Below are 23,818 nucleotides of genomic sequence, written 5' to 3' on the forward strand. Positions count from 1 at the left end.
TAAACGTTATTTACAGCATTTAAAACTTCCAGAAATCAAATTTTATAATTTTTCGACATCATTTACCTTACGATCAAGAGATCACAAATTTGACAATTTTTAACGACCGGTATGAAATACTTGCTAGTTTAACGGTGTAAAAGAATCGAAATTTGTTGAATTCTTGATAGAAAATTCTATTCACTACATAGATAAAGATCAATAACTCCGATCTTGAATTGAAGGATCTGACCATCCTTTTTTAGGACGCCGTTCGATTTTGACCGTTCATTTTATGCCCACTTGATGGACTTTATTATGATTTCGAAAATTTACGAAATTTATTTTCTAGAAATTTCAAATACTCTAGATCATATTTAACGGAGTGGATCGTCGATTCGGAAGCTCCATCATTGAAAACAACTTATGAGTACAAGGGCTCAAATACTCATAATAGTATAGTAGCCATAGCCTATATATATATATATATATATATATATATAGAGAGAGAGAGAGAGAGAGAGAGAGAGAGAGACGAGAAGAGAGCTGGCTACTATAGCTAATCTATAGTAGAGCGGGAGCTCCGGTACTATAGTGTTGGTTTGTCGATCTTGAGGACATTCAAGATCAACGAGTCCACAAGCCGTTCAACTGATCATCCACCGGTAATTTAAAGTTTCTAGAAATACAAACTTTATATTTTTTCGACATAGTTTAACTTTATGATCAAACTATCTTCAAATTGGTCATTTTCAATTGGATATTATGTATTAGTTGGAGTTTTAACGTGTAAGACAGAATGCTAATTTCTTCAATTTGATAAGAAAATACTTCTAAACACTAAATATAAAATTAAGGTTAACATTCTGATCCATTCGGAGCTTTATTTAAAAGTCCTTGCTCCAAATTTTAAAAGATTATTAATTCCACCCACCGTACCATTTTGATATAATTTATTACCTAAAGTAAACGATCACGAAAAAAACTAATTTTATTCCTCGAAGCAAAATTTCATAAAATATGCCGCCTAGATTATATTTAAGTGTGGGAATCGTTGAGTTGGAACCACTAAGATCGAAAACAAACACTATACGTACCAGGGAGCTCGGTACTATAGATTAGTATAAGTGCCCTAATTCTATTATATAATATAGTAATAGTATATATAGAGTTGAAGCTGGCTACTTATTAATACGGCAAAATCTCATTGTTGCTACGCGCGATTTTTTTAGCCTTTGTTGTGATGCAACTCTTTATTATTTTCTAAAACCATTAGATCTAAATACTATATACGAACCAGTGGGAGACGCACTCACCCTAGGAGGGAACTACTCAACTTAAACCGACTAATATCATCCTGACCCCTGACAATTTTTCATCCAACGGGTTAAAACTTGATAGCAAAAAGAGTGTTTTACTAATTAATATATTACCACCTTAATTCCTACTATATATCATATATATATATATATATATATATATAATTAGTAATATATATGTATATATAATTATCACTAACTACTACTATCATAATACCAAACGCCTTGGTACTAATTGAATTTTCGGCCAGGTTGGAGTGAAAGGATGTGCGTTCGGATGATACGTGGTCCCGTTAAATCTGATACTAGATCCCTTTAGGGTTGAGTCATGGTTGGTTTAATAGTATTAATCTATCGGTGAAATGATAAAGGTAGATCAACGGTACGAAAACTCGATAGTTACGCGAAGCGGCTTGTAATGATCGACTAGAGTATTATTGTAGCCGGACTATATATATATATGATATTATAGTATATATATATATATAGTATATATATGATATATATATATAATACTAAGTATAGTATATATAGTATGAGTGTAAGTATATATATTAATATATCTGTATATAAGATATATATCAGATATAAAAATTTTATTATATAATAAAATTATATATGAAGAGGTCCAGCTAATATAGAACTCTCATCGAGTATAGTTTCTTTGTACTCATACGTTTTTTGCTGTTAGATTCTACTTCTTTGATCATTTCTACCGCGTTAGATCATACTATTCAAACACAGCCACTCAACCGCTAGGGGACCATATTTAACTCACCAGAATACCACCTATATCCTAACCGACATCTCTTCATCAATGATGTCGTCCGAAAATTTATGGTACTAAATTAACGGGGTAGATACTCATAAGAGTATAGTAGCCCCTAGGCTATATGAATTATAAATTTTAAATACAAACATATCATACCACTTGGTCATAACAAAATTTAAATATATTATTGAACTGAAATCTAAATATAATTAATCCATAATACAGCTAACAAATAAAATAAAGCATGTATGATTAAAATACACTAAATCAGATACCTAGCATCACGTCATGACTAGAGAGAGAGAATGATGACTATTTCTCTGTGTGTGTGAGAGAGAAAGAGATAGAGAAAGAGAGAGAGACGCACCACCCTCAATGAAGAAGCACGAGAGTTGCTGAAACAGCGGCCGCCACAAACCCTAGGACCTATTATGAATAGATATTTTTGGGAGAAAAAAAAATAGCAAATGAAAAAAATCATATTTTATTTTTTTTTAAGGGGTGAGCCAACTCGGGCCCAACTGCCGAAGTTGGTACTGCATCCAATTTGGCTGCAGTACCAACTGCAGCAGTTGAGCCCGTTCATTCGAATACAACTACAGTAGTTGGGTCTAATTGCACCAAACCAAACAAAAAATTAATTGATGCATGCATTTCTAACTGCACTGCAGTTGAAAATGCATGCAACCAAACAGCCCCTAAAAGTAAAAGAAACTAGAGAAGAAGCGACAATACTGCATTAAAATATAAAAATAAAAATATAAAAAGAATAAAGAAGAATAAATACAAAACTATTATATTTATAGGAGTCCGGCTACTATGCTATCAATAGCATGAAGCACTCGGTGCTACCAAGTTTTCCACCGTTAGATCCACCCCTTTGATCATTTTCACCCGTTAGATCATACTATTCAACCAACCACCTACTCAACCCTAGGGGACCCACATCATCCTATTCGCACATTTCTCAATCCAATGGTCGAAAGCTTGGTAGCACCAATGATTTAGTACTATTAATAGCATAGTAGCCTAGTCCTATTTATAGTAGCAATAAAAATATAAAAAGAATAAAAGAAGAAGGTAAGAAAGAAGAATCAACATCTGCAATAAGCAGTAGTAAAGTCAATAGAAAAAAATGCAAAACAAAAATAATAACAATGGCAGAAGAAAGGGAATGAATAACTAATAAAGCAAAAAATGTATTTACTTTCTCATTTGGCTGTCCGTCTGTCACTGTCATTTTTTAGTCGACCATAGAGAGAGAACAACAGAAAAGAGGGGTAAGAAAGTTTTTATGAATATATTAATTGATAGTTATGTGTGCGAGGATAGAGTGGGGGAGAGAGAGAGAGAGAAGGAGAAAAACTCAAAATCGCGACGTGGTAAGAAAGGGACAAAGGGGGAAAGAGAAAGTAGGCAAATTCACATAGCAGCAGGTTATGGTTCGAAATTATCCAGTGCACCAAATATATAAATACAATTTATACGTCACATTTTTAAAATTCTATTATAAAAATTTAAAGTCTCTAACTTTTAATATAGTATATTTGCAGTTATCAAATTAGATTTAAATTTTATAATATTAGTTTTTAAAAAATAAGTTTATTGCATATGAATATGCGATGATCCAATAGAACAGTGCTGCAATAATTTATTATAGCTGAGAAGAAAAAGATAGAGTGGTGAAATAGAAATATTCCGCACATTAGATGTAAAAACAAAATTTTATATAGTATATTCTTAAATTTCATTATAAAAATTTAAATTTTATAAATTTTTACAGATAGTCATTTTATATGGCTTAAATCACATGCATCGAATTAAATTTTAATTTTATAATATTAATTACTTAAATATATATTGTACAATGAGAGAGATTGATGAAAACTCTATGTGTGAGAGAGAGGAGAATTATGTTGAAAAAAAATTAATATAAAACTAATATTAGTTTTTTAAATAATTTTTTATTATTTGAAGAGAAATGATATTCTAAAAAGATAATCACACAAAATATATAAATTTTGAATTAATCATATGTAGTATACCGAAAATTCGGAAAATAAGTATCGAACTTTAGTCAAATTGACCAAAGTGCGAGGATGGTACACTTCGGAAAGTCCGAAGGTGTTAAAATGATCAAAAGTGAGTTACGGGAGGTTTTCGAGAACTAAAATTGTGAAATCTGCATTCTGCAGGTTTTCAGCTCTCGGGGACCGGTCCCTGGTGGGAGAGACCGATCCCCGAACGCGTATGAAATAAGACAGCCGAAAAATCGGCTAAGTCCTGAGAAACTAGCTCTCGGGAACCGGTCCCTACCTGAGAAACCGGTCCCCGAGAGACTAGTCCCCCAAAGAGAGACCGGTTGCTCTGCGCGTGTGCCCTGCTGCTCGCGGGGAGGGCCTTCAGGAACCGGTCCCTGAAGGAGAGACCGGTCCCCGCCTGCGCGAACAGCCCAATCCAGGCTGTGTGAAAGAGTAAAAGTTGAGGGGCTTGGCTGCAATTTTGCAACCCATGGGTTATGTTGAGGGGACAAATGAGACATTTTTCTCATTCTCACCCTCTCACACTCTCTTCTCTCCCTCTCTCTCTCTAGAAGACAAAAGAGGAGAAGAAGAAGACAAGAAAAGGGAGGAAAAGAAGAAGAAGAAAGTGGAGAAGAAGAAGAGGAAGTGAAGAAACTCCCTCTCCCTCATCTCTAGCTTGGAAAAGAAGAGCTTACAAGGTAAGCTCTGAACCCTAATCATGGTAGAACCAAATCTAGGGTTTGGATTAAGCTTAAAATGGGTTTTATGGAACCATTTGAGTATTTGAAGCTTTCTTTTTGCTTCTTTTGAGATCAAGACCCTAGAAATGGTGAAGCTTGAGGTGAGCTTCATCACCTCTCATGGTGAAATCCTAAGTAGGGTTTTGATTTGTCTAAAGATGGTTCTAATGGACTTTTTAGAGTATAATGAAGCTACTTTTGCTTCCCATTGAGATCAAACCCTAGGTTTGATGATGCTATGGAGCTAGGGCACCCAAATTGGGGCTTTTGCTCATAGGAATTTCTAAGTGCAATTGACCCTCTAGAAACCTAATTGGGGGTATTTTTGATGCGTTGGTGCGCTCGGATTAGCGTTACGAAAAGCCAAAGTAAAGATACGAGTAAAATGGCCTAATAAGGCTTCGTTTTGCCGTAGGTAGTGAACAGGGTGTCTAAAAATCCCAAGAAAATCGTCGGAGCACCTAAAGAGACCTACAAGGTGGGTGGTGCTTCTCAAACTCATTGAACTTCTCTCTACGCCTAATGTGTCATTCATTTGAGCATGTGTATATATATTATTGCATGCATTTTAGGGTAAAGTAATGATGAAAATGTGATGATGCATGATTGTGAGTACAACTTGCATAATATGATGAATGAGAACTACGTGAACGTCAAAAATCCTATGTGTATGCATGAGAGAAAAGTGAGCACCCAAAGTGAGCAAAAGAACAGAGTGACACAATGACATAGATCGAGTGGCATTCGATAAAGTTAAAGTGAAATGACACTAGAGATAGTGTGAGGTAAAGAACCAATGTAATGTAAAGAATGATGAAAATGACAATATTTAAAGTTAAAGTAATGTCGGGAGTAAAGAACATGAAGTGCTAGAGGTAGCCAAAAGTAAAGAATGTAAAGAATATAATTGCTAGAGTTAGCAAGAGTAATGAATGGTAAAGAACAATGATTGCTAGAGTGGCAACAAAAAGTGATGAAAGAACACTAGAGCTAGTGTAAAGTCAAGATTGAACTTATAAATCATTTGAGTTAAGGATATGATCATACTTGCTATGAGTTCCGTGCTCGAGGGCGATCGCTTCCCCTCGGGCGATGCGCTCCGGAGTTATGCATCACAGGTTGGAGTAAACCCGAAGGACGGTCCTAGCGGGTGAGTTCCTGCGATGATGGACTTAATGTGAAGCAAGTCAAGGTGGCGATACCCGCGGGTTAGCCTTGAGATTAAAGAACAAAGAGCAAAGAACAAAGAACAAAAAACAAAGAGTAAAGTGAAAAGTACAAAGAATTTGCATAATCTACATTTATTTAATGTTGAGCATATTTCTGCTTATTGTTCAGGCATATTAGCATCATGTATAGTTTGGTTACTGTTTACAGCCTATTCTTTCTACTATGCCTGAGTTAGTCCTAGTGGGAAAGTCGGTGATGTTGAGGCCGAACCCACTGGGAACTTTGTTGTAGTTCTCACCCCACTATTTCCACAGAGTCGGGACCGAGCAAGCCGGCGAGCGACCGAGGTAAAGGTATCGCGCCTTAGTCAGAGACCACCAGAGTTGGGTTTCATTTTGTAGTAAAGTACCCTATGATCATCTTTTGTACATGATGATAAATGATGTAAAGAAAAGAATGTAATGTGTATTTTGAGGTAAATGAGATGTAAGAAAGACATGATGAAATGATGGAACGAATGTAAGAAATTGATAATTTACAAGTTGGATGTAATGTATATAATCTAAATTGAATCATAGTACAAAATGAATGCTAGTTTCCTATCTTTCACTCGTGGCTATTGCTTACCCTCGTGTAAGCCGTTTGTGTATGTTTTCGCTAGTGCTTTTCTCTATTGATGAAAATATACATGTGATGAGCCTTGTGCGGATAGGGGAAATTCTGTCAGTTCGGCATCTGTTTGACGTGCTCGTGTCGAGCCAAATTGGTATCGGTCCCGGGGCGTGACAGATAGCGTGGTATCAGAGCCAAGAGTGAAAGAATAGGAATGGACCTAGAGACCCTTAGGATTGGAAGGCCTTAAGGATCTAGGAAACGTGAGTAACGTGGGATCAAAGTTAGCGAAAGCATATGATTGGGTTAAGTTGGGACGTCTCTAATGTGATTAGAGGCTAAGTTTAAATTTCGTTTATCCTCTACTTCTAGTGTTGTGTCGGGCTGCCGACGACATGACGCTTGAGGCAAGGATGAATGTGCATGTTGCTTTCACCTAATTGGGTATGGTCAAGTAATGTTGGTCAAGTGACTAATGCGAGTTGCTTCTTTTCAGGAAGCAATGGCACCTCGACGTCGATCGCAGACAAGGTCGATGCCGGAGGAAACGAATGCGGTGCCCGAGCAATCCAGAGCGAGTGGTGACGGAGTGCTTAGGGAGCAAATGGCCGCACTTATTGGCATAGTGCGGCAACAAGTGGAGTCTGTCCAACGCTAAGGGGAGCAGATTCAGCGGCTCCAGGAGGCCTTGGAGTGTCAACAGTCGGCGGCGGCCCAAGTGGGCGTGGAGCCACCTGTGTCACGCCCCGAGCTCCGCCATTTTGGTCGGATTCGAGCACATGACAGACGCCGAACAGACAGTACCTCCCCTGTCCGCCCAAGGCTCCAACAACAAGTATATTACAAGCAAGTCAAAAGAGAATTGCGGAATATACAGGGCTTGCACGAGGGCAAACAACAACAGAAGTGAAAGCATCGAAACTAACGAAACATCCATTACATGTTATTTGATTTCATTTGAACCAAACACAAGTAGTCCATTACATTCATTTACATCACATCTTTCTTTAACCAAAATATAATTTACATCATTTACATCTTACAGTTCAACATACAAAAGTTGATTGCACCGAGTGTAGGGTATGCCTATACAACTCCGGGGTCGCTGTCTACGGCGCGACTCCCTTGCCTCGATCCTCCGCCGCCCCGCTCGCGTACGGATCTGCAGGGTTAGTGGTAATGAGAACTAGAAGAAGTTCCTAGTGGGTTCGGCCGCCGACCACGCCGATTCGCCCACTAGGTCTAATTTAGGCATATATATTTCAATGAGGAAGGATAACAAACCCACTAATGCACTTCTAATACAATGCCTGCAAGAAACAAGTCACAGATAGATATTCATGTTCAAATACATGATTATTATGCATGCAAGTCCTTTTCACTTTCCCTTGGCCTTTACCCAATTCAACCTGGGGTGCTCCTGGTTTACCTCAACTCACAATCCACATATCCATCTAACGGGAGAGGCACAAGGCACTGCCACCCGAAGGATCTTCGCCGGGCACGTCCACCCGTGGTGCATTTCTTCTCCGGAGTACACTGCTCGTGGAGGAGCGACCTCTCACAAGCCGGAACCAATACATGTGAGTATGATCCCATCCTCAATTTTGAGGAGGTATGGCCAACCTGTCACAATTCTCGCTACCTCAATGCCGATGAATGGTTGATACCTATTCATGCACATACTGTCACTTGCCAATATCACGGTGGTCCTGATGCTACAATACACATATGTCACATGGGTTAAACCTTGTTTAACTGTTTACTTATCGGTGTCAATAGAGTCACTAATGTCAATGTCACCCTTATTTACTACGGTCACAGTCATTTCTTACATTCACATGCATATAGGGTCTTTCACTATCTTTGTTCACATGAATCCCCATCGTTATAATAATCCTACGCAGATAATTGTTATAACCAACATGTACTGTTCATTACCCTACATGCAAATGCAAGAATGTTATGATATCAACATGCTCAAAGAAGGGATATAGACATAGAAAGAGATCCGGTGTTTCCGGATAGCACCCCCCACCTTTGTGTGTCACAAGGATGCCACGGTTCTGATTCCACGATTTTAGGACTCGATCGCCGCGAGCTACGACGATCTGTACTATTTCTGCTTGTTTTCTTAATATCTTCGCACACGCTCGTCGTATCGCCGAACCGAGCGCACCGTTGCGTTCGTAGACCTACCAATTAGGTTAAAATGAGATCAAACCCAAGTTTGAACCTTAAAATTACAAAACCCTAAATATAGGTCCTTCACAATATCACCCTCTCCAATCAAGCCCCTAGCTTGAGTAAACATGGAGGAAAACCACAATAAACCTCTCTAGATGCTTCAACTAGAAGCAAAAACCCAAAACTCAAACTAAAATCACAAGAACTCACCTTTGGAGTCCAAAGCTTCTCTTCAAAGCCTTGCTCTAGCTTGGTCTTCACCTTGGAGAGCTTCTTCTCCAAGCCTTTCTCCTCCAAAACCCTCTTGGTCCAAGCCCTAGAGAGAGAGGGAGAGAGAAGAAAAGGGTTTTAGAGAGAGAGAGGGAAGGTTTGAGAGTGAGAGTGAGAACAAATGAGTTCTCACTCATGCCCTAACCCATATAACCCCTTTCAAGCCATATTTGCATTCAAACCCCTCAACCTCTTTCATCTTTACAAACAGCCCTCACTGGGCATTTTCGGGCTCGAGGACCGGTCTCTTCCCTTTAGGGAACGGTTCTCGAGAGCTGTCCTGCAACCTGCGCAAAAGGTGACCGGTCTCCCCCCGATGAAACCGGTCTTCGGGGACCGGTCTCCCGCCGAAGAACCGGTTCCCGAGAGCTCAGCTTCCAGGACTTAGCTGATTTTTCCTTCTGCTCGATTTACCAACGTTCGGGAACCGGTCTCTCACCCAAGGGACCGGTCCCCGAGAGCAAAAATTTTGGAAATTGTCCAGAATTGCAGTTTCACTCTCTCGGGTCCCTTTATATTTCATATATAGGCTCCAATTCACTTTTAGCCTATAGTAACTCATTCATTTCCCTGTTCCCCTGATTTCAACGGAACTCGGCACGACTCATGGGGAAGTGATATGTTACAACCTGTGCCCCCTGCGGAGGTGCCAAGGGCAGTCGAGGGAGTGGCAGCAGTAGCGGCTGCGCAAGTCACGCTAGTGCCGGCCGGATCGGGAACCTCAAACCCCGATAGTGCGGCGGTAGAGGCGGAGCGAGAGCGCACGTTGGCGGCTCTCATTCAGTTCAAGAAGTTCGACCCGCCTATCTTCGAGGGTGGATTGGTGGAGCCAGCGGTTGTGGAGTCATGGATCGACTCAATGGAGACGCTCTTCGAGGACCTAAATATCTCGGAGAAAGACAAAGTGTACCTCGCCACCCATTGTCCAGGGAAGGCGGCGATGGTGTGGTGGAAGCGAGTTAAGCGGGATCGACCTACCGATCTCCCACTCATGCTTTGGGAAGAGTTTATGAGAGCGGTGTTCGCGAACTACTTCCCCGACACGGTGAAGCGGAAGCTACAAGAAAAATTCCGCAAGTTGAGACAGGGCGATCGATCGGTGGGAGAGTATGAGCAAGAATTCTCTCACATTATTGATTGTGTTCCCGACGTTGTTCGTGATGATCGGGACCGGGCGGATTGGTTCTTACGAGGACTCTAACCCTGGATTTATGAGAAAGTGCAAATTTTGAAGCTGTCGACCTTTGCGGAGGTCTTCGATAGACCTTTGTGGGCGAAGCACGGTAGCGCCCATGTACGTGAAGAAAGGGAAGCTATTGCCGAGTCGAGAGACAAGGGCAAGAAAAGAGCGGCGGGCGGTGCCGGGGGCTGGCCAAATGCTAAGAAACCCCCTCGGTATCCCCGACAGCAGGCGAGGAATTGGAGACCACCTCGATGTGTTATTTGTGGTGGTGAGCACAAGGTGTCGACTTGCCCGCAGCGCGATGGCAAGTGTTTCAAGTGTGGCCAACCGGGACATCTTATCCGGGAGTGCCCGACATGGACGTCGTCTGCGCCGACTGCGGCTTCAGCACCGTCTACCCCGAGACAGCTTGCGGGGTTACCACCCGCGATGTCGGCTGGGTGCGCATCATCACCGCGTCAGCCGGAGGGATCGAGAGCGCCTAGCGGCCGAGTCTTTGCCGCTCAGGTGAAGGAGCAACAACCTGCAGCACCCGACGACGTCGTGACAGGTATAATTGTGATTAAAGGCACTAGAGCTAGAGCAGTGTTTGATATAGGCGCATCTCATTCGTTTATTAGCACATCGTTTGCTAAGACACATGGCATAAAGATGGTGTACAATGAGGATTACTGGTGGGTGAACGCCCCAGAACATTCATTCAGTGTTCACAATGAGTGTTTGGCGTGTCCAGTGCAAATAGGCGATTGGATTATGCCGATTGATCTGCTAGTGCTAGATCAGATGTGGGGATTTGATGTTATCTTGGGGACCAACTGGCTCTCCAAGTACTATGCGGTGATAGATTGTGAAAGCAAGGTGATCACTTTTCGTGAACCTAATCAAGAAGAGTTAGTCTACCAAGCGTGCAAAAATAGGCGCTTCGCGGCGACTATATCGTCTGTGAGGGCGAAGAGAATGATCAAAGGAAGGTGTAAGGCCTATTTGGCAACCATGGTGGATGCTCGAAAAGAGTACCCAGAGTTGGGAGATATTCGAGTAGCGTGCGAGTTTCCGGATGTGTTTCCGGCGGAGTTACCGGGACTGCCACCGGACCGAGAAGTTGAGTTTGTCATTGACTTGATTCCCGGGGCGGAACCAGTTTCGAAGGCTCCGTATAGAATGGCACCGGTGGAGCTGAAGGAGTTGAAAGGCCAACTACAGGACTTGCTCGATAAAGGCTTCGTGAGGCCGAGCGTGTCACCATGGGGAGCTCCGGTGCTATTTGTGAAGAAAAAGGATGGTACACTTCGACTCTGTGTAGATTATCGCGAGTTGAACAAAGTGACGATAAAGAACAAGTACCCGTTGCCAAGGATTGACGATCTATTCGATCAGTTGCAAGGGTCCAAGGTGTATTCGAAGATTGATCTCCAATCGGGGTATCAACAATTAAAGATCAGGCCGAAGGATGTGCACAAAACGGCGTACCGTACGCGGTATGGCCATTATGAGTTCACGGTAATGCCGTTTGGGCTTACTAACGCCCCGGCAGCATTTATGGACTTGATGAATCGAGTCTTCAAGCCATTGTTGGATCGATGCGTCGTGGTATTTATAGATGACGTATTAGTCTACTCGAAAAGTGAAGAGAAGCACGAAGAGCATCTGAGAGCGGTGTTGTAGATTCTCAGACAGGAAAAGCTCTATGCAAAATTGAAGAAATGTGACTTTTGGCTAAAGGAGGTCACATTTTTGGGTCATGTGGTATCGGGCAACGGAGTGTCGGTAGACCCGAAGAAAGTAGAGACAATAAAGGATTGGCCTCGCCCGACGAATGTAGCGGAGATCCGCAGTTTTCTTGGACTGGCGGGCTACTACCGGCGGTTCGTGGAGGGGTTCGCCAAAATAACCACTCCACTAACGCGCCTTACGCATAAAGGAGTAAAGTATGTTTGGAGCGACGATTGCGATCGTAGCTTCGAAGAGTTAAAGAGCAGGTTGACGTCGACCCCGGTTCTTGCTTTGCCGACTCCGGGGGAGACCTTTGTAGTGTACAGTGATGCCTCGTATGTTGGTCTCGGGTGTGTATTAATGTAAAATGGGCGAGTCATTGCGTATGCATCGCGCTAATTAAAGAGCTATGAGAAGAACTACCCGATTCATGACCTTGAGTTAGCTGCGGTGATCTTCGCGCTAAAGCTTTGGAGGCATTACTTATATGGTGAACATCGTGAAGTGTACACAGATCACAAGAGTCTCAAGTACTTGTTCACCCAGAAAGAGTTAAATATGCGCCAACGGCGGTGGTTGGAATTGTTGAAGGACTACGATGTCACTATACTATACCACCCCGGGAAAGCCAACGTTGTGGCCGATGTTCTAAGTAGAAAATCGGCGGAGAACCTAGCGACGACGATTACGCCTCAACCGCTGTTACAAAAGGAAATGCAAAGATTTGGGTTGAAAGTGGTAGCGCCGGGAGTGCCGGCTACACTTGCCTCATTAGTTATGCAACCGACCCTACTGGAAAGAATCAAGGATCTCCAAGCTTCGGATCCTTATCTTCAAAAGGTGCGGAGTGAAGTTGGGAACGGCAATGCCAAAGATTTTGGCGTTGGAGCTAAGGCGCACTTCGATTTCGAAATCGTTGGTGCGTGCCCAAGGATGATGAGTTACGAAGGGCGATTATGCAAGAAGCGCACCAATTCCCTTATAGCATACACCCCGGCGGCACTAAAATGTACAAAGATTTGAGAGAACATTATTGGTGGCCGGGTATGAAAAGAGATATTGGGGAGTTCGTGGCGCAATATTTAACGTGCCAACAAGTTAAAGCAGAGCGCCGATTTCCGGCGGGAAAGTTACAAAGTCTACCAATACCCGTGTGGAAATGGGAAGATATAGCAATGGACTTTGTTACTGGTTTGCCTCGATCACAAGGCGGACACGATGCGATATGGGTGATAGTGGATCGATTGACAAAGTCGGCACACTTCTTGCCGATACATACTATGTGGTCGGGAGACAAGTTAGCTCAAGTTTATCTCGACGAGGTCGTGAGACTTCATGGGGTTCCAGTGTCGATCGTATCGGATCGCGACCCGAGGTTTACGTCTCACTTCTGGAAGAGCTTGCAAGACGCGCTAGGCACGCGGCTCGATTTAGCACAGCGTTTCATCCTCAGAGTGATGGACAGTCGGAGTGAACGATACAAATCCTTGAGGATTTACTTTGAGCGTGTATGCTAGATTGTAAAGGAGGATGGCATGATTTTTGCCTATGGCGGAGTTCGCCTACAATAATGCTACCAAGAAAGTATAGCGATGGCGCCTTTTGAAGCGCTATATGGAAGAAAGTGTCGTTCTCCTATCCATTGGAGCGACGTGGGTGAGAGAACGGCACTTGGCCCAGATGTAGTGCGGGAGGAGGAAGAGAAAGTTCGCCTTACCCGTCAACGGTTAGCGACGGCGGAGTCTCGGCAAAAGAGTTATGCTGACAAGCGAAGGAAGGATTTAGAGTTCACGGTTGGAGACCGTGTATTTTTGAGAGTATCGCTGATGCGAGGAATCAAACGATTTGGAGTCCGTGGGAAGTTAAGCCCCCGATACGTCGGACCGTTTGAGATATTAGAGCGTGTGGGTGCGGTGGCGTACAAGCTCGCATTACCACCGAGACTCGCGGGAGTTCACAATGTTTTTCATATGTCAAATCTTCGAAAGTACATTTGCAATTCGACACGTGTTGGAGTACGAGCCCGTGGAGCTACGTAAGGACATGTCCTATGAGGAGTACCCGGTGTGCATCCTCGATCGAGAAGTGAAGAAGTTGCGAAGTCACAAGATTCCGTATGTAAAAGTCCAATGGAGCAACCATGCTGTGCGAGAATCCACTTGGGAGTTCGAGGAGTCAATGCGGAGAGAGTATCCGTATCTATTCGAATCGACGAGTTAAGGTGTGTGTAATTTCGTGGACGAAATTATTTTAAGGGATGGAGAATGTAGTATACCGAAAATTCAAAAAATAAATATCGAACTTTAGTCAAATTGACCAAAGTGCGAGGATGGTACACTTCGGAAAGTCTGAAGGTGTTAAAATGATCAAAAGTGAGTTACGGGAGGTTTTCGAGAGCTAAAATTGTGAAATCTGCATTCTGCAGGTTTTCAGCTCTCGAGGACCGGTCCCTGGTGGGAGAGACCGGTCCCCGAACGCGTATGAAATGAGACAGCCGAAAAATCGGCTAAGTCCTGAGAAACTAGCTCTCGGGAATCGGTCCCTACCTGAGAAACCGGTCCCCGAGAGACCGGTCCCCCAAAGAGAGACCGGTTGCTTTGCGCGTGCGCCCTGCTGCTCGCGGGGAGAGCCTTCGGGAACCGGTCCCTGAAGGAGAGACCGGTCCCCGCCTGCGCGAACAGCCCAGTCCAGGCTGTGTGAAAGAGTAAAAGTTGAGGGACTTGGCTGCAATTTGCAACCCATGGGTTATGTTGAGAGGACAAATGAGACATTTCTCTCATTCTCACCCTCTCACACTCTCTTCTCCCCCCCTCTCTCTCTAGAAGACAAAAGAGGAGAAGAAGAAGACAAGAAAAGGGAGGAAAAGAAGAAGAAGAAAGTGGAGAAGAAGAAGAGGAAGTGAAGAAACTCCCTCTCCCTCATCTCTAGCTTGGAAAAGAAGAGCTTACAAGGTAAGCTCTGAACCCTAATCATGGTAGAACCAAATCTAGGGTTTGGATTAAGCTTAAAATGGGTTTTATGGAACCATTTGAGTATTTGAAGCTTTCTTTTTGCTTCTTTTGAGATCAAGACCCTAGAAATGGTGAAGCTTGAGGTGAGCTTCATCACCTCTCATGGTGAAACCCTAAGTAGGGTTTTGATTTGTCTAAAGATGGTTCTAATGGACTTTTTAGAGTATAATGAAGCTACTTTTGCTTCCTATTGAGATCAAACCCTAGGTTTTATGATGCTATGGAGCTAGGGCACCCAAATTGGGGCTTTTGCTCATAGGGATTTCTAAGTGCAATTGATCCTCTAAAAATCTAATTGGGGGTATTTCCGACGCGTTGGTGCGCTCGGATTAGCGTTACGAAAAGCCAAAGTAAAGATACGAGCAAAATGGCCTAATAAGGCTTCGTTTTGCCGCAGGTAGTGAACAGGGTGTCTAAAAATCCCAAGAAAATCGTCGGAGCACCTAAAGAGACCTACAAGGTGGGTGGTGCTTCTCAAACTCATTGAACTTCTCTCTATGCCTAATGTGTCATTCATTTGAGCATGTGTATATATATTGTTGCATGCATTTTAGGGTAAAGTAATGATGAAAATATGATGATGCATGATTATGAGTACAACTTGCATAATATGATGAATGAGAACTACGTGAACGTCAAAAACCCTATGTGTATGCATGAGAGAAAAGTGAGCACCCAAAGTGAGCAAAAGAACAGAGTGACACAATGTAACGTATCGAAACCCGAAAACGATAATCGAACTTTAATCAAATTGGTTAAAGTGTCGAGAGAAATGGATTGGTGAGTTCCAATTTTGCATTCCAACAAGGTTGGAAGGGCAAAAATGAGTTTAAGAAGTGTTGGAATGGTATTGGCATCGAACGGCGCGAAGTAGAGTCGAAACGATGCAAAAACAGCATTCTAGAGCATTGTGTACCGGTACGCCATGATGGCTGTACCGGTACAGCAAGCAACCCGAGCACTGGTTGCTCTCGGGTTTGAGTCTGCGCGAAGGTGTACCGGTACGGGACCCGTGTACCAGTACACAAGCTGCGCTACCAAGAGAGTCTGCTCTCGGGTTTGGTCTGCGCAGGTCCGTACCGGTACACAAACCCGTGTACCGGTACACGGTGGGTCTGACAGCCCAGTGAAGTCTGCTACAGAGATAAAGTTGAAGGGCCTATCAGCAATTGTTACAACATGTTAAGGGCTCATCCCTCTCCCCTCTTCACAGCAAAAATACCCAACTCCCTCTCCCTCTCATTTCTTTTTCTCTCTCTAGAAAAATCCTAGGGTTTGGTGGAGAGGGTGGAGAAGAAGAAGAAGAAGGTGATTTTGGTGGATTTTGGTGGACCTAGAAGCTCTCCAACGAGAAGTGGCTTGCTAGGGCTTGGGCAAAGGTGAGTTTATTAACCTTTTTAGTTTAGGGTTTGGCTTTAAACCTTGGGTTTAGGGATTTGTTCCTCTAATCAACCTAGAAACCCTCTAAGAGCCTTGAATCCATGAAATCCATGGTTTTCTTGAGGTGCTCTCATGGTGGATCACTAGGGCTCAAAGTAGATGCCCTAGGGATGGTTCTAAAAGTTTAGAAACTTTATTAGAGAGCTTCCCAAGTGATTTTAAGCTTTCTTTTATTTAGCAATGAGATCAATCTAGGGGAAATGCAAAAATGACATGTTAGGGCATCCCAAAGAGGGGTTTTGCCCAAGTTGGGTTTTGATCTATTTTGATCATGTAGAAATCTAATTGAGGGTATTTTAAACGCGTTGGGACGCTCGGTTCGACAATCCGACGAGTGTACGTAAAGTTATTAACAAAAACGTCATTTTACGTACAGATAGCCGCAGCACGCGGACTAGGGCTTCAAAAATTTCAAGAAATTCACCGTAGCATCCTTGTGACTATCTAAGGTGGGTGGTGCATTCCAAGGACATCGAAAATTCCTTTATGTCTAAAGCGTCATATTTGAGCATATGTATTTATATTGAGCATGTTGCATAATAGGGTTAATTGTAAATTTCCTTTGCATGATATGAGTTCTAATGCTTGAGAAATAGTAGTAAATGAATGAGAATTGGTAATCCTATATATGCATGACAAGGGACAAGAACCTAGAAAGGTTAGTAAACAAATGTGACATGTTGACATAGACATAGAGTGTGGCATTAGTACAAGAACATAGCACTTAGAAAACATGTGTGGCATCAATGACAAAGAACAAGAACAAGTAGTGTACATGACACTAGTAGAGGTTAAGGAATGCAAGTAAATTGGGTTAGTGACATTATGACATATACACCTTAGAGTTAAAGGTCATATGAACATGGTTCTCCTTGGAGTCAAGGAATGGATTAAACTTGGAATCCTTAAAGTTAAGGATTGATCGTACTCACCTAATAGTCCTTGCTCGAGGGCGGTAGCTCCCCCTCGGGCGATGTGCTCTGGAGTTGTCATCACTGGGTCGTAGCGGTTATCTCCCCAGAGGGCGGTCCCGTCGGGTCGTAGCGGTTATCTCCCCGACAATAGGGATTTGAGTTGGTGAGTTTGTGAGGGCGAAACCTACGAGCTAGCCATGAGATTGGGTAATGAAAAGTTAATCTTGCATTCATCATGAGCATTCTATCGAGCATAGTTTTATTTATCGTTCAGGCATATTAGCTGCATTTGTTAGTTGGTTATTATCTATTCTTTCTTCTATTATGCCTGATTAGACCTAGTGGGATAGTCGGCGTGGTTGGTTGCCGAACCCACTGGGAACTTTGTTATAGTTCTCACCCCACTATTTCCACAGAGCCGGGACCGAGCGAGTCGGCAGATGATCGCGGTAAGGGCATCGCGCAATAGGTAGAGACCGCCCGAGATGGATTTCATTTTGTAGTTGCATACCCTTTACTATCATCTTTTGTATTTGATGATTTTAGTATTATGAACTTGCTTTAATGAATGATGTAAAGGATATTGACCTTAAATGTCAAAAGCTATATTTTGGGAGAAATGAGATGTAAAAAGAAATGATGCAAAAATGTGACAGAACTTGATTATAGTTGGATACATGTATGTGATTTAAATTTAGTCATATTACTTGTATATTTTATTGCCGATTCTTTCACCTTGGCTATTGCTTGCCCTCGTGCAAGCCATTGTGCATGCTTCTGCTTATGCAAATTCGTACTCTATTGATACTTGTGTTGAGCCTTGGGCGGACAGGGGAAGCTCTGTCCGTTCGGCGTCTGTTTGACGCTCTCGAACCGGCCAAAAGGGATCGGGCTCGGGATCTAGTGACCACACCAATGACATAGATCGGTGGCATTCTGACTAAAGTTTAAGTGAAATACACTAAGAGATAGTGTGAGTAAGACCAATGTAATGTAAAGAATATGAAGAATGACAATGGTTAAAGTTAAAGTAATGGTGGGGGTAGAGATACATGAAAGTGCTAGTAGGTAGCGCAAAAGTAAAGAATGCTAAAAGAATATAATTGCTGCGTTACTCAAGCGTAATGAAATGGTAAAGACATGATTGCTAGAGTGGCAACAAAAAGTGTGAATAGAACACATAGGCTTAGTGTAAAGTCAAGATTGAACTTATAAATCCTTATTGAGTTAAGATATGATTATCTTGCTATGAGTTCCGTCGCCTTCCGAGGGCGGTCGCATCCCCTCGGCGTAATGCGCTCCGGAGTTATGCATCCGGGTTGGACGTAAACCTGACAGAACGGTCTGCGGGGCATGCGATTTTTGTTGTGAAATCCTCAGTTGTACCAGTGTCCTGCATTTACTTATGATTGATGGACTTTAATGTATAAGAGGTACGATTATACTATTACAATTGGTTTAAAATAATAAGCCATGTGGCGATACTCCAAGGGATTATTTGGGTTAGCTTTTGAGGGTGTAAGAAACAATAAGTACGCAAAGAGAAGATGAGCAATCAGTAAAAGAGACAAAGAATATAAGATAAAAGAACAAAGGAACAAAAAACAAAGAGTAGTAAAGTGAAAGTAAAAGAATTTAGCAGTAATTGCAGTGTTATTTAATGATATTGAGGATTCTTTCTGATTCATTGATATCATGAAATTTATTCAGACAATCATGTTTATTAAGTTGTTGTATGGTTATTTTGGTTACAGGACTGCAATTCTTTACTAACCTATCGCCTGAGATTCTGTGCTGAAGTTTAGGAAATATAGCGGAATTTGAAACCAGATTGATGGTTTTCGAAGTCCGAACCGATTGAGGATCTTTTGTTTTTGGTGTTCATACCCCCACTTATTTACCACGCAGAAAGCTTTTTTAACTTTCTGCGGCGGAACTGAAATTACGGCGAAGCATTCTTTTATGGTATTTTCATTTGTGCATTAAATGAGAATTGGATTCAAGCCGCGAGTTTAATAGTCGACTGATGTAATTTTTCGCGCTATTGTGTAGAGTATCGCGCCTTAGCAATAATGGGTGTCACCAGGGTTGGGCTTTCTTTCGTGCTTGTAACTGAGATAACCTATTGTTTTTATCTATTTGTACTATTGATGATATAGTATTTTATCAGAATAAGAATGTATGTGTATTGGGTAAATGATGATGTAATAAAGGGATATATTGTATGAAATGAGCTGTAGGACGAATGATATAGAACTCGATAATTTTCAGTTGGATTGTCAATTTGGAAGCTTGTATTATGATATGTTATACTTGATTTCTTGTCTTTTCATATGTTAAATGAGATGCTAGTGTTTTCTCTTTTTCTACTCGGTTGTACTATTGCTTTAACTCTCGTCCAATGTATAAGCTGGTTCTTGTGTGTATGTTTCAGCCTAATGTGCTTTTCATGTGCTAGTTGGAATGAAGTGTACATTGTGTATGATTGCCTGGGCGCGTATAGGGTTATAATCTTGTACCGTTCCTGGTGTGTCAGAAGCATAGCACCAACGATCGCAATTGAATGTTGCGGTGTCGGGTCGAGCAAATTTGGTATATCAGGGTACCGGATGGCATGGATATCATTATCAATATTACAATTAGAGGAAAGAAAAAAAAAAAAAAATTATAATGGAAATGGTTCTTAAGTATTAATAGGTAGAAATGATTTACAGCTAATTATCAAAATAAAATTAGAACAGATCTATAAAATTCACACGGAGTGATGGTGTTTGATCATCATATAACATACATTTAACGTTTATAAAAAAATGCGGCTGGGTGGATACTTATAAATAGATAGAGGGGGGGCCTGAATTCTTGACGCAAATTTTTAACTGTTCGGGTTATACTCGAAATAAACAAAAAAAACGGAGCGCAGATAGAGTACATAGGACTACATCCGTGATGTATTGGGCTAAGGTTCATTTTTGAGTTTAACTTTTCGTTTCTGACTAGAATCATAATTTGAGGTTGCAGCTTATATCATTTGCCGTCATAGTCTAGTGTATTTTTAAAGACATGCAATTCTATATTTCATATTGCATAATCAGTTTGTGAAACATAATTTACTGGGTCTGTTGGCGGGATGTTGCTATGAGGTTCTATATCCTGTGCAATTCTATGTTCATCTGTAAGATATAGACTCAATAACCTCTTTTGTCATTTATTTCTAATTTTCGCCCCCTAGACAGGCTTATAGTATTTTGTTATCTTTTCCTTCCCTCTCTGGACACAGATATTATACTTAAATATGAACTTCGATTAAAATTTGCTTGTTACAATTAAAAACCCGCCCTCCGCTCTCCTCTCGTAACTCTCCCCTTCCCTCCTCACTAGGGGGAACAGATGAACTACGCTCTCGCGCCATAAAAAACAAAAAATAATAATACACAACCGTGCTCCTCTCAAGCGCCCCCACACCTGGTTTAGAAAAAAGGATTTCCAGTTAATCGTGTCAGTCAGAAGAAACCCTCCCTGCTCTCCCTTTCAATGCTATTTTAGTAGTAGGATTTTAGACTAAGGATGGAGAAGTAACGCGGCGACTGCGGCGATTCCCGCCTCATATCCACCCTATTTTCAAAATCTTATGCCCCTCGTCTGTAGGTCCCGATTGTTGTTTTAAACAGTCCCCTCCCCCCCCCCTAAGTAATCTTGCGGCTGCCAACTCTCTTAAACACCCCTGCTCGGCCAAGTTTCTTAAGCAGACTAAAAGCTCGACCGCATCCGCTTTAAGCCAGGTTTTAAAGTCATCCAGTATTCTTTTGTTTAGCTCCTACAATATATAAAGCAAATTCTCTTCTATTATGTTTGTTATGGAAAGTCAAAATTGTATATATTATATTCCTATTTAGCTAGTATAGTTTTAGGCATCTTTCCTTAGGGATCTTTTCTTATTAAATATTTTATTATAGAAATATTTATTTGTATATATCTTTATAATTCATCATTGAATGAATAAGAAGAATTCATATTCTTTTCTTTATGGTATCAGAGCCAAACCCTAATTCTAGGGTATAGCCATCCACTGATGTCCTTCTTCCTCACCGGATCTCATCAGCGTTGCTCGTCCTCTTTTCTTTTCTCTGCCGCTACAGTACTGCTACAGTCAGCGCTACAGTACTGTTACAGTATCAATTCTGATGCTATAGTGCTTGTGTGTCTAAGGTTTGTCTATCTTGTTCCTGTTTTGATCCTTAGGTGACATACCTAGGGTTGTTTTATCTGCCTCGCAGTGAGGTGTAGAGTGCAGCCTTGAGAGCTGCTTTGAGACTTGGTGTCGTTGTTTAAGACGCCATGTCTGAAACTAAGCCTGTTAGGAGTGAGCCAAAATTTGTGATTGCCAATGTAATCCCGGTAATGACCAAAATCGCAGAACACAAACTCAATGGCTCCAATTATCTGGAATGGGGCACTTCGTGTTTATCTACAAAGCATTGATAAGGATGATCACCTAACTAGTGATCCACCGAAAGATGATACAAAGCGAGCTTGGTTGAGGGAAGATGCTCGGTTATTCTTACCTTAGTTAATTCACGAATTATTCGCGAACTATTGGATAACCAAATTAAACAACCCATATACTTTTTTTTTCCAAAAATTCGAAAAAATTGCATTTCTTTGGTTTAAAGTTATTATTCGTGAATAAGTCGCGAACCTCGTATTATTCGTCCAAAAAAACGCACGCTCGGTAAAAAATAAAAAAAGACTCCGACAGAAAAGAAATAACGCTAGCCTCTCATCTCGCTCAAAGTATGCCTTAGCCACCGCACCCCCCTTCCTTCTCCCTAGATCGGCCAGCCGCTCGCGATCGGAAGTCCCCGTGGAGCCACATGCCGCTCACTATCGGCACTTCGGTCACTCGTGATCGAAAAATGCTCGCCTTTCCCCCAAAAAAATGTAATATCTAAGACTTTTGAATCAAGGGAAATTCAAATTTGAATTTGAATTTTTATTTAAATTCAATTTATATATATATAATATGTATATATATGTTGTCGTCGTTGTGGAGACGAGAGATGATGGGTTTCGTTGCAAATCTGTGACCAATTCAGGCAAAACAAAATTGTGGTTTTGATGGTTCGACAGTGCCGGAAGCGCTTGCGCAGTCCGTTTGCAAATTTGATAAACATATTTCTCATAAAAGTGTGATTACTGAGAAGGGATCGAAATCGCAAAATGAAATTCCTGCAAATCCCCCTATATTTTATGTACCGAATCGCGTGAAATCGCATATGGAGGTACATACGCTTGTTTTACAAGCACTGTGAGGGACTCAATAAGAAATATTGGGATTAGGACTTATTTGCAAAATGGCATCTTTGTGTATATAGTCCATCTAGGGTTTTCGTTTTCCAAAACCCTAACCCTAGCACTATTGCACCTAGCTGAGCCCCTAGCCGCCTCCCTCCCTCCTCTACCTGCGCCGTGCGCCTCCCAGTCGCCGGTGTGCACCTCCGGCCACTGAAAAATCTCTCCCTCTCAAATTGCCACCATCTCACCTCCTTCTAAGCTAGGATCAAACCAGAGAGCACCTTCGCCCTCGGGCTCCCCTCCGGCAACATCCCGGATCTTCGATGACTCCCCCCGCTCGATGTAGTAGCCCCCGAGCGCCGCCACCATGGCTACTATGAGCTTGCTATCAGCAAGGTCTGGTGTGGCCGCGCCTAGCCGCGCCACCTTCCTAACCGCCGGGAACTATCGCCCTCACTTCCTCTCGATCCCAGAGGAACCCCACGCCACCCTCTTGGCCGCCTCGACCGTCACCGCAGCCGGAGAAGAAGGCTGAGCCGAACCCTAGCGTGTGCGGGCTTGGGTTATTCTCGCACCGCCGCCACCGCCTCCCATCGCCGGCTAGCCCCGAGTGCTGACCCCTCCTTGTCGGTCGCTCCCTCTACCGCCACGCACCCGCCGTCGAGCCGCCGCTGGCCGACCTCAGTTCTCTCTACTCACTGTTATCCCAATTAGGGCTATTTCTAGGTGGTTTCCACTATTTCGATGATCCGAGAAAGTTTCGACGCCTTCGATGGTGAGTACGGTGACCCCTGGTCGATGCTGATCACAATGCTCACCTCGTTTGTTGTCGGTGAGGCATGGATCAGCGTGTTCGGCCTAGTCGCTCCCCGTGTGCATCGTTCGCTGAACTTCAGCCTGCTCCCGCGCATTCCACAGCGACCTGCGGTGCTCTGGACATCAAGCATGGCCCCCGCTTTGTTCTAACCTGTCAATCCGTGTCTCGGCTGACCCCGAAAGTACTCTGTGTGTGGTACAAAGGCCTAAAACCGCTCAAATTGCATATATCATTGTAATTATGAATAGTAATAAGGGCTTTTATGCAATTTGTCACTTAATGGCTACTGTAAGCAGCATGTATGTGTGGTTGATGACCTCTGGACTAATCGTCCAAGGTCCGAAACTTTTCATAGAGACCAAATATCGCTTTCGG

This window comes from Ananas comosus, linkage group 1, assembly GCF_001540865.1.
Source record: "Ananas comosus cultivar F153 linkage group 1, ASM154086v1, whole genome shotgun sequence".
NCBI classification, from domain to species: domain Eukaryota; kingdom Viridiplantae; phylum Streptophyta; class Magnoliopsida; order Poales; family Bromeliaceae; genus Ananas; species Ananas comosus.